Raw genomic sequence first — 12,833 nt, 5'->3', positions numbered from 1 at the left:
ATCTCTACTCTGACCCACAAAGCACAAAGGTACGGCTTGACTAATATAAACACATGAGCACAGGGAAACTGTTCATGTTGAGGGTCTCCGATGGGCAGAGGAATGCCATCATGTTGCAGGAAGAAGAGACCGAAAACAGATCAAACTTCATCAAAGCGAAAGCGTCCACATCACGAGGTTGGTTGCTAATATGTCAGTCTATGATTTGGACTACTTGTTATGAAAGCATCCTGATCCTAAGGGTTAATCTCCACAATGAAATCCAAGTCACATTAGTTTGGTAGAAGCTTTAATTTCTAAAAATTGTTCAGGTAACAAGTGACATGGAAATCATAATAAAGTGGCCAGGTTTCTTTTGTTTGTTTTTCAGCTCCTCTGAAGAAAAAAGGAGGGAAGGACTGAAACTGCGGTTTTGGAGTGTCCACATATAACACTAATTAAATCAGTACTGACTCTTGGTTTAATAAACCTCAATCACAGATTAAATCAGTGGCTAAAGGGATAAGCTGATCTTTGGGGATTACACCATACAGGATGGCCTCTGTTTCAGATAAACACCCCTGGATTAGTGTGCTAGGTGCGAAGTCTGTTGTTTCTGTGCTTTTGTGAGTGTGATTTGTTCAGACAGGTGTCAGAAACTCATCCCAAAAAGGAGCTTCAAAATGTGGTGTTGTAGACTTCAGCAGTGATCTGGATTCGAGCGCAGTGTGAGCGCAGCCAGTGTGTCTGGCTTTACTCAGGATGCATTGTACAGTATGTCACTCCTCATGCTCAGGCCTTACATCACCTACTGTAAAGACAACAGGCGGTGGGCCAGGGTTACCAGCAGAAACACAGAGTGGAAACTTTGCAGAAATGGTTGTACAGTATCCACCCCGCCATTCCCGGGGGCACCCTGCACAAACTCCAGGCTGCAAGCCAACTAACTCTTCCAAGTCCTAAGTATTTAGGTCACACACACACCTCACCCTCCTATAGCAAGTCAATATACACTGATTTAAATTGTTCCAGTCTTCATGTCAGCAGTGGTTTAAATTAGCCCCTAGTCAAAGGCCCAAGCAGAAGCCTGCATTGGTGGGAGGAGAAATGGTTGCGCAGAGAAAAAGCTTCAGAGGAAGGTTAAGGTAATGAGAATAAGGCAGCGACAAGACAGGAACATAAGTGACAAGTGATTAGTTTTCACAATAAAAGCATTACATCCTATTAAAAAGATAAATTGCCTTGTTTGTTTGCAAATGTTTTTATCCTGTTATTATTGTTGTTTTACAAATCAAGGCAAAACGATACTTTTCTTTTAAGTGATGAAAACACTGACCAATTCTTTTTTTCTAAATTGGGTTTACAATTATGCACATTTCCCAAACTGTAGCACTTAGTTATCTGTACTCACAGAACTTTTTCACAGATTTTGCAAATACACAGGTCATCTGAGGACAAAATACTCACAACACACCTCACCCTCTGGTGTAACATTTGACCATATGCAAAAACTAAGGTACTACAACCATGTTTATAGTTAAAAGAACACAAGGTGGGAAACATATTATTAATATCTTGTGTGTTCTTAAAGTTGTCAGATTGAGATATTTACATTATCAAACGTATATGTTGTTGGAGAAAAGAAATTGCATTTAAACGTATTATTAATATCCATATCATTCCCCAATCTCTATTTCTCAACTAATAAATTATATATAATTAACTAGTTGAGTGTTTTAGCCAAATTTTGCAAAGATATGAAATGAAATTTCTAAAATAATTACCATCACATTCAACATATAAACAAACAGATCTTAAATTCTTTCAGCAGTATTGGGATAAGAGGCCTTTCTGGATTCAAGCAGTAAGGGATATGTTATTTAAAACACACCCATGAAATGCTTTGATGTTAATGAAAACAGAGATCGACAGACAAAGATAACAGAAGTAGATTTTCAGATTTATAACAAATTAATTTATATTTATTTATATTTACTTTCTCATTTATGTATTATTTTTCTTTTCAAAGGGAATTGTATTTCTAAACATTGCCCACTTGTAAAATTATCTAATGTGGAACTTTATTTAGAAAAATGGCCACTTAAATCACCTCTTTCTTGTTCCTTTAGTTTTCTTTTATGTCAAAATTGTGTAAAATTCAGTTATTCAAACTATTAAAATAAAAGATTTTATGTTTTTCAATCTTTTGTGACATTTTTTAAGATGGTATAATTTGGGGGTTTCATGGACAACGTGTTTTTCTTAGTTTCCTGACATTTTACAAGCCCAAATATAACCAGCATATTCAAAATATAATAAAATACTGCAGATATCTTTGTAGCAAAATAAATTCCGTCAGATAAATTTTAAAGATTATAATAATGTCATATTGTGATTAAGTACCGTTAAGTAGTCAAACAAACGCCTTTGTGTCGACTTTTATTTTAAACGCCCCATCCGGAAGTGTGGTTATTGCTCCTGCTACCTTGACAACGTGCAGTATATAACAATTAATATTGTGAGCGACCTCACGTGGCCTTTACCGGACGGCCTCTTATAACCGGTGTATAATCCCGGCTGGGGTGTTTGCGGGGCGGGCAGCTGGTGAGAGGCACGTGTCTGAGTGTGTAGCGACAATAAGCTTTACTGGGTCAGGTAAAAAACACACACGGGGGCGCGTCTCAGACCGAATGCACCCGTTAACCCCGACATGCGCGCCCCCGCCTGCTTGTTCACGCGCCTAGACTCCGGCTCCGCGCGCTGATGTGTCTGTCTGCATCTGGTGAACGAAGAGGACGGTGCGCTCCGGTTTAACGTTACCTGCTGGTGGCTGCGGGGGGCAGAAGCCTGGCGGAGGGAGTAGGGCTTGTACCCTCCGCCGGACATCGGTTAATAAGCATCCGTTATATAACGGCTGTCCGGTGGCGGTGATTTTCCTCCCACTGTACAAAAGAAGTCCCCAAGTTCACTCGCCCCGTGTACCGCTCCGTCTTCACGCGCACATCATCTGCTAAAACGGAACCGACGATTTGGCTCCGGAGCGCGCGACGACTTTAGGAGGTGAATATTAGCTAACTTAACGGCTGTAACGGGCGCCGCTGTGCGTTCAAAATGTAACGTTTATATTTACCGTGTCGTCCGTCCCTCAGGCACCCGGACCCTCACGGTCGTCGCTCTCTCTCCTCTCGTTCACTCTCGATCTCTCTTTCTCACACCCACTCGCACTCAAACTCTCTCTCTCTCTCTCTCTCCTCGCGTTCAAACGGGTCTTCTCTCTCCGTTGCTGCGCGCTCCCGTCGGCGTTCTCTCACACACACAACTCAATCTCTCTCTCTCTCCCCCCTCCCGCTGACTTTCTCGAACTGCAGAGGCTGCGGAAGCAAGCCATTTCAGCCAAATATCGCGAGTTTTCTAACACGTCTGGTTAAGAAATGGCGTAAAAAAACGCCGTTTGATTATTCAAAACGCCGAAATGGCTTGCCATAAAAACATATAGGAGACAGGTGTGTAGAAAATGAGCTTCAGTTGGTGTGTAGAAAATGAGCTTCAGTTCAGAGCTGCCTCGGGAGCCCGCTTTAACCCGTGCAGTTATTTACAGTGTTTTAAGATTCAGCTGGCTGGATGAATTTAAAATAAAATCTTCTTTATTTAACTCAGAAGTGGGTAAATTCCTGTATTACAGAGGGGGGAAATTAAAGAAAATAGTTTAATTATTTCCAGTAGACAAGCTAAAAAAAAAAATTATGACTAAAGTTAAATATTATCCAACAGACTGGAGCTCAACTAAAGAGGAAAAAGTCCAATAAAAAATCAATAAAGTGCAATATAATAGCCTAATATAAAACAGTGAGCTGAAATAAATTGAACAATTTATATTAATAATTAAAGGTCAAAATAAAATGCAGTTAAATACTGTAAAAAGGTGATACAATACAGGAGGAAACTTAATAAGTATGAATTTTAATAAAATGCATATTTCTATATACACAGGAGGAAACATGGGATAAAATTTCTGTTATAAAAGTGTTTTAACACAGAAGGAATCACATGTAGAAGATGAGCCTGGTTTCAAAGTGCGAGTAAAAAGAATCAACATAAGGCAAAGATGGTTCTTTCTGTAGCTCTACATCATAGACATCAAAATTGGTGCATTTTTGCTACGATGTTTATAGAAGCAGTCTTGGCTTTAAAATGCAATTTGTGCCTGTCCGTGAAAAATACTCACAACAATAAAGGCATCACAATTACAGAAACTAATAACAAGAATGTGTAGTCACACTATCTGCTGTGTGCAAGTGACACTACTGTATCATACTACATCGTATCACCTGGGTTTGTTTAACAGATTTATAATACCTGGTATAAAAGGTTAAGGTTAATGTTACTTTATTTATACCCATAGGTAAATTTGCTATATTTTTATAATGCTTTGTCCTGCATCTTTAAACTAGAAACCTCCGTCCTAAGGAAAGAAGCTGAAATTCACCCCGTAGAGGATGGGAACCATTTTTAAGCATTGATAAAGCCATCTGTTGTACCTATTTAGAGTACAGGGAGGCTAAACGGGACTGTGACTCACCTGTCATACGACTGGACCATCTCACTATCTGATTCAGTGAGTTTTTTTCTGTGACAAAGGTCTGACCGAACCATGCCACCAAACAAAAAGATAAAACAGACTCAATAAAAGAACGTTAAAACAAAGTTACAAATTTCTGGTCAATCAGGAAATGAGCAAGTTTCCTGAGGCAGAAAAGATGCTGATGACCCTGTTTACAGACCGATTTGCAATTCTCATCCAAGTTCAGTTTTTCATTGATTATGGTCCCAAGATATTTATATGATTGCTCTATTTTCTGACCTTTAATAAAAGTGACTCCGTGCCCGTTTTGTTGTTTACTACAATCACTAACCAAATATTTTGTTTTAGATATGTTCAATTGGAGATAAGACTCCTCACACCACTGAACAAAGTCATCAATCAGTGGACCGTGGCTAGTTTCACCCTCTTTCAGTAAGCTGACAATAGCATAGTCATCTGCATATTTAATAATGACCCTGTTTTCATATCTGCTTTGACACGTGCTTGTGTAGAGAATGAGTAATAAGGGCAATAAGACACACCCTTGAGGAGAACACTGGGTCAGACAGAATCCCATTTACAGTGGGGCAAAAAAGTATTTAGTCAGCCACCGATTGTGCAAGTTCCACCACCTAAAATGATGACAGAGGTCAGTAATTTGCACCAGAGGTACACTTCAACTGTGAGAGACAGAATGTGAAAAAAAAATCCATGAATCCACATGGTAGGATTTGTAAAGAATTTATTCGTAAATCAGGGTGGAAAATAAGTATTTGGTCAATAACAAAAATACAACTCAATACTTTGTAACATAACCTTTGTTGGCAATAACAGAGGTCAAACGTTTACTATAGGTCTTTACCAGGTTTGCACACACAGTAGCTGGTATTTTGGCCCATTCCTCCATGCAGATCTTCTCGAGAGCAGTGATGTTTTGGGGCTGTCGCCGAGCAACACGGACTTTCAACTCCCGCCACAGATTTTCTATGGGGTTGAGGTCTGGAGACTGGCTAGGCCACTCCAGGACTTTCAAATGCTTCTTACGGAGCCACTCCTTTGTTGCCCGGGCGGTGTGTTTTGGATCATTGTCATGTTGGAAGACCCAGCCTCGTTTCATCTTCAAAGTTCTCACTGATGGAAGGAGGTTTTGGCTCAAAATCTCACGATACATGGCCCCATTCATTCTGTCCTTAACACGGATCAGTCGTCCTGTCCCCTTGGCAGAAAAACAGCCCCATAGCATGATGTTTCCACCCCCATGCTTCACAGTAGGTATGGTGTTCTTGGGATGCAACTCAGTATTCTTCTTCCTCCAAACACGACGAGTTGAGTTTACACCAAAAAGTTCTACTTTGGTTTCATCTGACCACATGACATTCTCCCAATCCTCTGCTGTATCATCCATGTGCTCTCTGGCAAACTTCAGACGGGCCTGGACATGCACTGGCTTCAGCAGCGGAACACGTCTGGCACTGCGGGATTTGATTCCCTGCTGTTGTAGTGTGTTACTGATGGTGACCTTTGTTACTTTGGTCCCAGCTCTCTGCAGGTCATTCACCAGGTCCCCCCGTGTGGTTCTGGGATCTTTGCTCACCGTTCTCATGATCATTTTGACCCCACGGGATGAGATCTTGCGTGGAGCCCCAGATCGAGGGAGATTATCAGTGGTCTTGTATGTCTTCCATTTTCTGATGATTGCTCCCACAGTTGATTTTTTCACACCAAGCTGCTTGCCTATTGTAGATTCACTCTTCCCAGTCTGGTGCAGGTCTACAATACTTTTCCTGGTGTCCTTCGAAAGCTCTTTGGTCTTGGCCATGGCGGAGTTTGGAGTCTGACTGTTTGAGTCTGTGGACAGGTGTCTTTTATACAGATGATGAGTTCAAACAGGTGCCATTCATACAGGTAACGAGTGGGGGACAGAAAAGCGTCTTACAGAAGACGTTACAGGTCTGTGAGAGCCAGAGATTTTCCTTGTTTGAGATGACCAAATACTTATTTTCCACCCTAATTTACGAATAAATTCTTTACAAATCCTACCATGTGGATTCATGGATTTTTTTTTCACATTCTGTCTCTCACAGTTGAAGTGTACTTCTGGTGCAAATTACTGACCTCTGTCATCATTTTAAGTGGGGGAACTTGCACAATCGGTGGCTGACTAAATACTTTTTTGCCCCACTGTATTCTCACTCTTTGTGACCTGTCAGTTAAAAAATTTAAAATTCAGCCCACCAGGTTTTTCCTGATTTCAAACTGTTCTAAAAGTATTTTAATTAAAATATGGGGCTGTATTGTATTAAAAGCAAAAGTCCCTTTACTCTCTACATGTTTAAGAATCAGATTTAATTAAGTCAAAAGCGAATCTTCCACTCCTCTGTTGGGCCTATATGCAAATTACATTGGACCCAGCTGTTGTTCAGTCTCTTCCATAATCACACTTCTGATGGTTTTTTCAAAGACGTTTATCACAGCTCAGGCAACAGGCCTGAAGTCGTTTAGAACTTCTGGACGACTAGATTTAGAGACAGGAACCACGACAGTTTCTTCCCAAAGAGAGGGAACGTGTTGTATTTGCAAGGATTCATTAAAAATAACCTGAAATGTAGGACTGAGTTCTTTAGCGTAAGATTTAATTAGGTAATGCGTAAAAATATGAATTTGCAGTTTTTTCACTATCATTTTTATAGTGGATGCATGGGATACACTCTGTATCCACTGCACACTATTCATTATACACGTGGGTCCACTTTTCTAGCATTTACATGTTTTTTTCGTACTGTTTAAGAGCTGTGTGTCCTCCCTGGCACAATTCCAATGGGATTTTTCTTTATTTTTATTAAATTGATTTTATGTTGATTTAATATTTCCTTATTTTTCTTTTTTCCCCTGTTCATTTACTGCTGTACTCTTATAGTATTACCCACCAACCATTTTTATTAAGCTGGATTGACGCTAATGTAATCTAACAGAATGGCTAGAGGGTAAAAAATGTCTGAAAATGTGTGTTTTGAGCAATGATTTAAGTTATTATGGGTTTGAGGGATTTTTTTTAGAGGTCTGCAGCATCAGATCCCCTGAAGTCTGCAGCCAGGAGAGGACAAAAAACACACAAGGACTGAAGATTTCAGGAGGGGGAGCAGAGATTAAGGAGGTCAAAGAGATGCTGTGGGGCAGGAACGTGAAGGGACTTGTAGTTTTGGAGGGAGGCAGTGTAGAAGGGGTTACTTCTGCTTGAGGACTTGTGTTACGGTACTTCATGTAAAAACAAAGCTATGTGCAGAAAAATCTAAAAAAAAAATGCTTATTTCTTACCTCTCTAATCACCTCATGATGCTTCTGATCCCCTTTGTGATTTGGGAGAACTATATTGGAGAAAAAATGTTGTTTTCTTGGGTGAGACGGCTTCACAGTGAGCTGCTGTACCTTTCTCTTGGCTGCCTATCTTCACCTGCAGCACCCACACCGACTTGTTTCTTGTTTGGCATGTTACTTTCTTCTGGTGTCACTGCTTTCTCAACAGGTGAAGTTCAGCCTGATGCAACACGTTGAAACCTGCTCGCTCATGTGCTCTGCAAATGGAGAAAAAGTTTGGAATTAGCGGGAAGAATTCCTGCTCTGACAGGTGGTGTAATTTTTGTCCTATTTACAAAATAACAGCTGGATTGGACTGAGGAGCGTGTGAAAGGATTCCCTTAGAAATGATAATCTCAGCGCTCTCACCTCAACATTTTCAGTTTGCCCCAGCTGTTAAAAATATCAGCCTACTCCAAAAGAATCACAAGATTTGATTAAGTAAATATTATATTCTACATTCGTTTTGCAGGTTTTATCATGAACCTAAAGTGATTTGTGACCTTCTTGTCCTTGCATTTTGCTGCTGGACAAAATAAAAGCTTTCCTGTACTCCTGATGAAGGTTGTTGTGTCTGCATGCAGCCCTTGCAGGCATTCGTTTATGCATACCTCTCTTAAGGTCCTGCCACAGCATTTCAATCACATTGAGGTCTGGACTTTGTCTGGGCTACTGCAACACCTTGATTCTTTTCTTTTTCAGCCATTCTGTTGCAGATTAGCTGCTGTGCTTGCGTTCATTGTCCTGTTGCATGACTCACTTGGGACCAAACCTTAGCTGCTGCACAGATGACCAAATCTGTGATTTATCGAGAACAATTTTACTTGAATTTGTTCGTACTTTAGGAACTAATATAAGTCTCTCTGGCCATGTGTACGAATAAATGACAGGTCTTTAAAGAAATAGGCCGACTATAATACTGCTAATAATAATAACAATAATAACTAAATCAAATGTAATTCTTTTTAATATTGGCTTTTAGTCATGATTTAGAGTTTTCCAAACTACAGTAAGCCACAAACACTCCTAATTATAATAGAATGCATTTAAAGAAAATAACATACTAAATAGAAAAGCATAGGCTTTAAACTACACTACTTAATCTTCCAATTATCGAGGGCTGGGTCGCAGGGCAGCAGCTTAAGCAGAGCAGCCCAGACCTGGCTCTCCCCAGCCAGCTTCTCCAGCTTATCTGGGGGAACACCTTGACATTCCCAGGCTAGCAGATAGATACAATCTCTCCAGCATGTCCTGGAGCAACTCCTCCCAGCAGGACATGTCTGGTATGATTGTAGATTTAATCTCAGCCCCTCCTGAATGACTGAACTCTTCTTTCATTAAAAAAGACTTTTATCATTCCTTGATGCCACTTACAGTATCATCATGGAGGTTGACAGATCACATGGTTCTGGCCTCCACTAGTTTTCTTGTAATCTGTTAATCCATCTCAAACCTTTGTTTTCACAGTCTGTGTCTCCTGTAATTTTAGAGTTTTTATTTATGTGGTCATTTATTAAATGGTCGTCACTCCCGTGAAAACACTTTGCTTTGGAAAGCTGTGCCTCTTCTGGCTTCTCCTTGGAACGCTGAACTCTTCTTTTTCTTGCATTTCACCACTTTCTCTGCTTCACCTGGAGGTAGTCCTTATATAGAGAGGGGACGGGGCAGTATGCAGCGAGTACGCAAATTGTATGACTGCACAAGACTGTTGGTTCAGAATGATTCTGATTTACTAACTTATGTGTGACAGCGAGGGAAAAAATAGGTCAGCATGCACATTTCATAAATCTTTGAGTGCAAAGTCATTTTTTGTGCAGGGCAAAAATGTTTCCACAGAATTATTAGTAAATGAGGCCCATTGTTCCAGGAGTCCTGCTGTTTGTTCAGAGGCAACTTTGCAAACTTCTCCTGGCAACCCTTTTTCTAATTGTACTGTCAAGATCTTTAACATTGAACATGCTATCTCAGGCCTATAGAGTCTGAGACGTAGCTCTTTGGGGTTTTTTGCAGTTTCTCTGAGGGTAGCTGTGAATTTGCTGGGACATCCACATCCTGGGAGGATTGTGGAGTTAACACAAACCTGACTGGACCAGAAAACAGATCAAATGTCAGCCTTTAGAGACGTGCAGAGGATCAATTAATCAAGAGAGTTTGATTAGCAGCACCTGGTAGCTATTTACCCTCTTAAAGGAAGAGGGGGTACTTAGTTTGTCATGGGTCTTCAGATTGTTTTGTGAAAAGCTTTTGTTTTCACGTCATTGTAACTGAGGGGTGTTTCAGACTCACCATATCCAGCTCTAACTCTAAACTTATCAAAAACAACATTTAGAATTTTAGTCTTAAGGGTAAATCCAAATCCTGAAGCTGGTTTGACATAAGAGGGGCCTGATAGCTGAAAGCTCTGCTTTGAGAAACTCTAGTAACCACCAGTCTGCAGCCTGACAGTGAAGTGCTCTATTAGGACAATAGGAAGGCTTGAACATGTGATGGGGTTTGATTTATCAGGACTTTATATGTGAGAAAAAGGATATCTGATGCCTGTCAGCACTCTTGCCTCATCATTTTGGATCAGCTGAAGGTATTTCAGGGTTTGTTTGTTTGTTTGTTTGTTGTTTTTTTAGAACAACCTGATAAAGTGGATAACAAAACTCCAGTTTAGAAATAACACAGCAGCGTCATTTTCTCTGAATAAAAGAAGCAATATTAGATCACCAGCCCAAGATAATGAAGCTGTTAACACAACTGATACTGGGAAGTTTTACTTTTTTGTCTAACCTTTTTGTTGTGATCTCAGGTGTTTATTAATGGAGCTACAAGCGAAAGCACGATAAACAATTTATTCCGAATGTTTTACATCCCTGTCCACTGAGAATCTTTAACTTCTAAAAAGGTGTTTTCAATCCACTTATAAATAAAACTGCACAATATCAAATGAAAATGTTCAGTTTTTGACCTGATTATGCTGTAGATTATATTTTAAATTGACACAATTTCAACTTTTGCAAAAATGTCAAAATGCAATATTCATCACATCTGAAATCAAAGCATAAATTCATGTTTTAAAAACTAAATTGGAATAAACAAATATTTTCATCATCTTCACACTAAACTGTTTTTTTATTCAGTCCATATGCTGTCATAAAAAAGCAACAGGGAGACCTCTGATAGCTAAACTACAGAGCATTTTTATCCGTATATAATGTGTTCAAATAAGCAAATATTTGATTGTTTTTCCCTGATAAGTGACCTACATATTTAGTAAGCTCATTCATTGATAAACTGTCAGATGCAGGAGACTTTTATTTTATTATAAACATGAAAAGAAATTGATTTTGATTCCCGACAGGACTTTAATCCCAGTTTGACCTCTGGGAAGAAGAGGCTAAACTGATCTTTATACCACACAGGGTCACAACAGCTCTGGGTGTCTGTGAGTGTATGAGGCGGTGTACTACTGGATTGGGGGGGGGGGGGGGGGGGTTATTTATAGCAGTCAGTGAGGTCACCAACAACAGACAGTCTCAATGAGCTGTATTCAGTCTATAGTTTAAACCCCCCCTGCATACGCTCCACAGAGTCATGACCTCTGAGGGAAGCTCCTGGGAAAAGTGTGAGCTGCTGATCGTTACTGATGAGGACACTAAATCAGGGAGAGTTTAAACATAAAAGCAGTGGGTGTACTTACAGAACCTTGTGTGTGTGTGTGTGTGTGTGTGTGTGTGTGTGATCCTTTTGGAGGAAATGTTGGACTCTTTTGGTCAGACTGCAGCTCTTATTGTGCTGCCCTCACATTCGTGTCATTCTTTAAATGGCTGATGTTTGAGAGCCAAAGTAGTAAGAGAGTAACTTTTACTCAGCTTTGACTCAATTTAAATATTAATTAACTTTTATTACAGACGTCTACTCCATTACATTTCACAGGGAAGCGTCTGGATGTTTTGCCTCTTTGGGTATTCAAATTTGGCATCAAAATGTCAAAATTAAGCAAGAATAGAGACAAATTGCTAGATTATTTAAATGCGTGCACATGTTAGGTTGATATTTAATTGTTCTGTTAATCCTGTGAAGCCTGAACCATGAAATAATTGCCAAAAAACTCTTTTTTTTTGGTAGGGGTAGTGTTTGTTGACAGTCCAAATGGCCCAGGGGAAGAAGCTGTTAGTGAGTCTGGAGGTGTGGGACCTGATTGACCTGAGGCGACAACCAGAGGGCAGCAGGTCAAACAGGTGGTGGGCGAGGTGGGAGGGGTCACCTGTGATGGCCCTGGTTTTCATGAGGCAGGAGGAGCTGGCGATGGCCTCCAGCGGTGGCAGAGGGCAACCAGTGATTTCTCAGGCAGTGTTAATTACCCTCTGCGCAGCCTTCCTGTTCTCAAGAGAGGAAGGTGTACGATTTCTCATTTTCCTATAAATGTAAATGGAAGCTAGTTTGATTTTAGATCTAATCTGGGGTTATTGCCTGATAAATGTTGACACATAAACCAGTCCAGTAACAGGATAAATATGGCACTCTTTAAAGCCCCTTTAATAAGAGTTCCTTCTACTTGCAACACATTTACTTCAGTAAGACTCCAAATACTGGGCTTGTTTAACAGAATATTTTAATGTTATCAGCATCTAAAGCATCTGAAGAGGTTGATGCTCCAACAACACTTGTAGTGTAAAGAACAGCTTTATTACTTTCAGCCTGTGGCCTTCATAGTATTCAGTTAAATGTAAAGGTTTTTTTCAGGGAGTGTGGAGCAGGGAAATTATTTTACTGCTATTGTTAAATAATCATCATTATTACCATTGCATTAATAATATAATCTGGAGTTTATATTGCATTCAGGGGTTGAACAGTGTGTGTCTTTCAGAAAGGCTAAAAGTAACAGGACAGGAAACAGGCTTGGAGAGTTTTGCAGAAGTGAAAGTTATTT

The 12,833-nt window shown here is 40.0% G+C and overlaps 1 protein-coding gene across 5 annotated transcripts in view; it reads right to left on the bottom strand.

Annotated features, from left to right (window-relative positions):
• The window catches only part of LOC146617401 (DNA (cytosine-5)-methyltransferase 3A-like), a 95,715-nt gene extending 92,478 nt beyond the window's left edge, over positions 1-3,237 (bottom strand). For all 5 annotated transcript variants that reach the window (XM_085372340.1, XM_085372341.1, XM_085372343.1 and 2 more), the window contains exon 1: positions 3,110-3,237. The gene's annotated coding sequence lies outside the window, so the exon portion shown is untranslated. The remainder of the gene's footprint in view (positions 1-3,109) is intronic.
• Positions 3,238-12,833: the final 9,596 nt, after the last annotated feature.

This window comes from Diplotaxodon limnothrissa, linkage group LG15, assembly GCF_057381915.1.
Source record: "Diplotaxodon limnothrissa isolate DT_005_m linkage group LG15, D_limnothrissa_male_GT1.1, whole genome shotgun sequence".
NCBI lineage: Eukaryota > Metazoa > Chordata > Actinopteri > Cichliformes > Cichlidae > Diplotaxodon > Diplotaxodon limnothrissa.
This window is presented reverse-complemented; position numbering and strand designations above follow the sequence as displayed.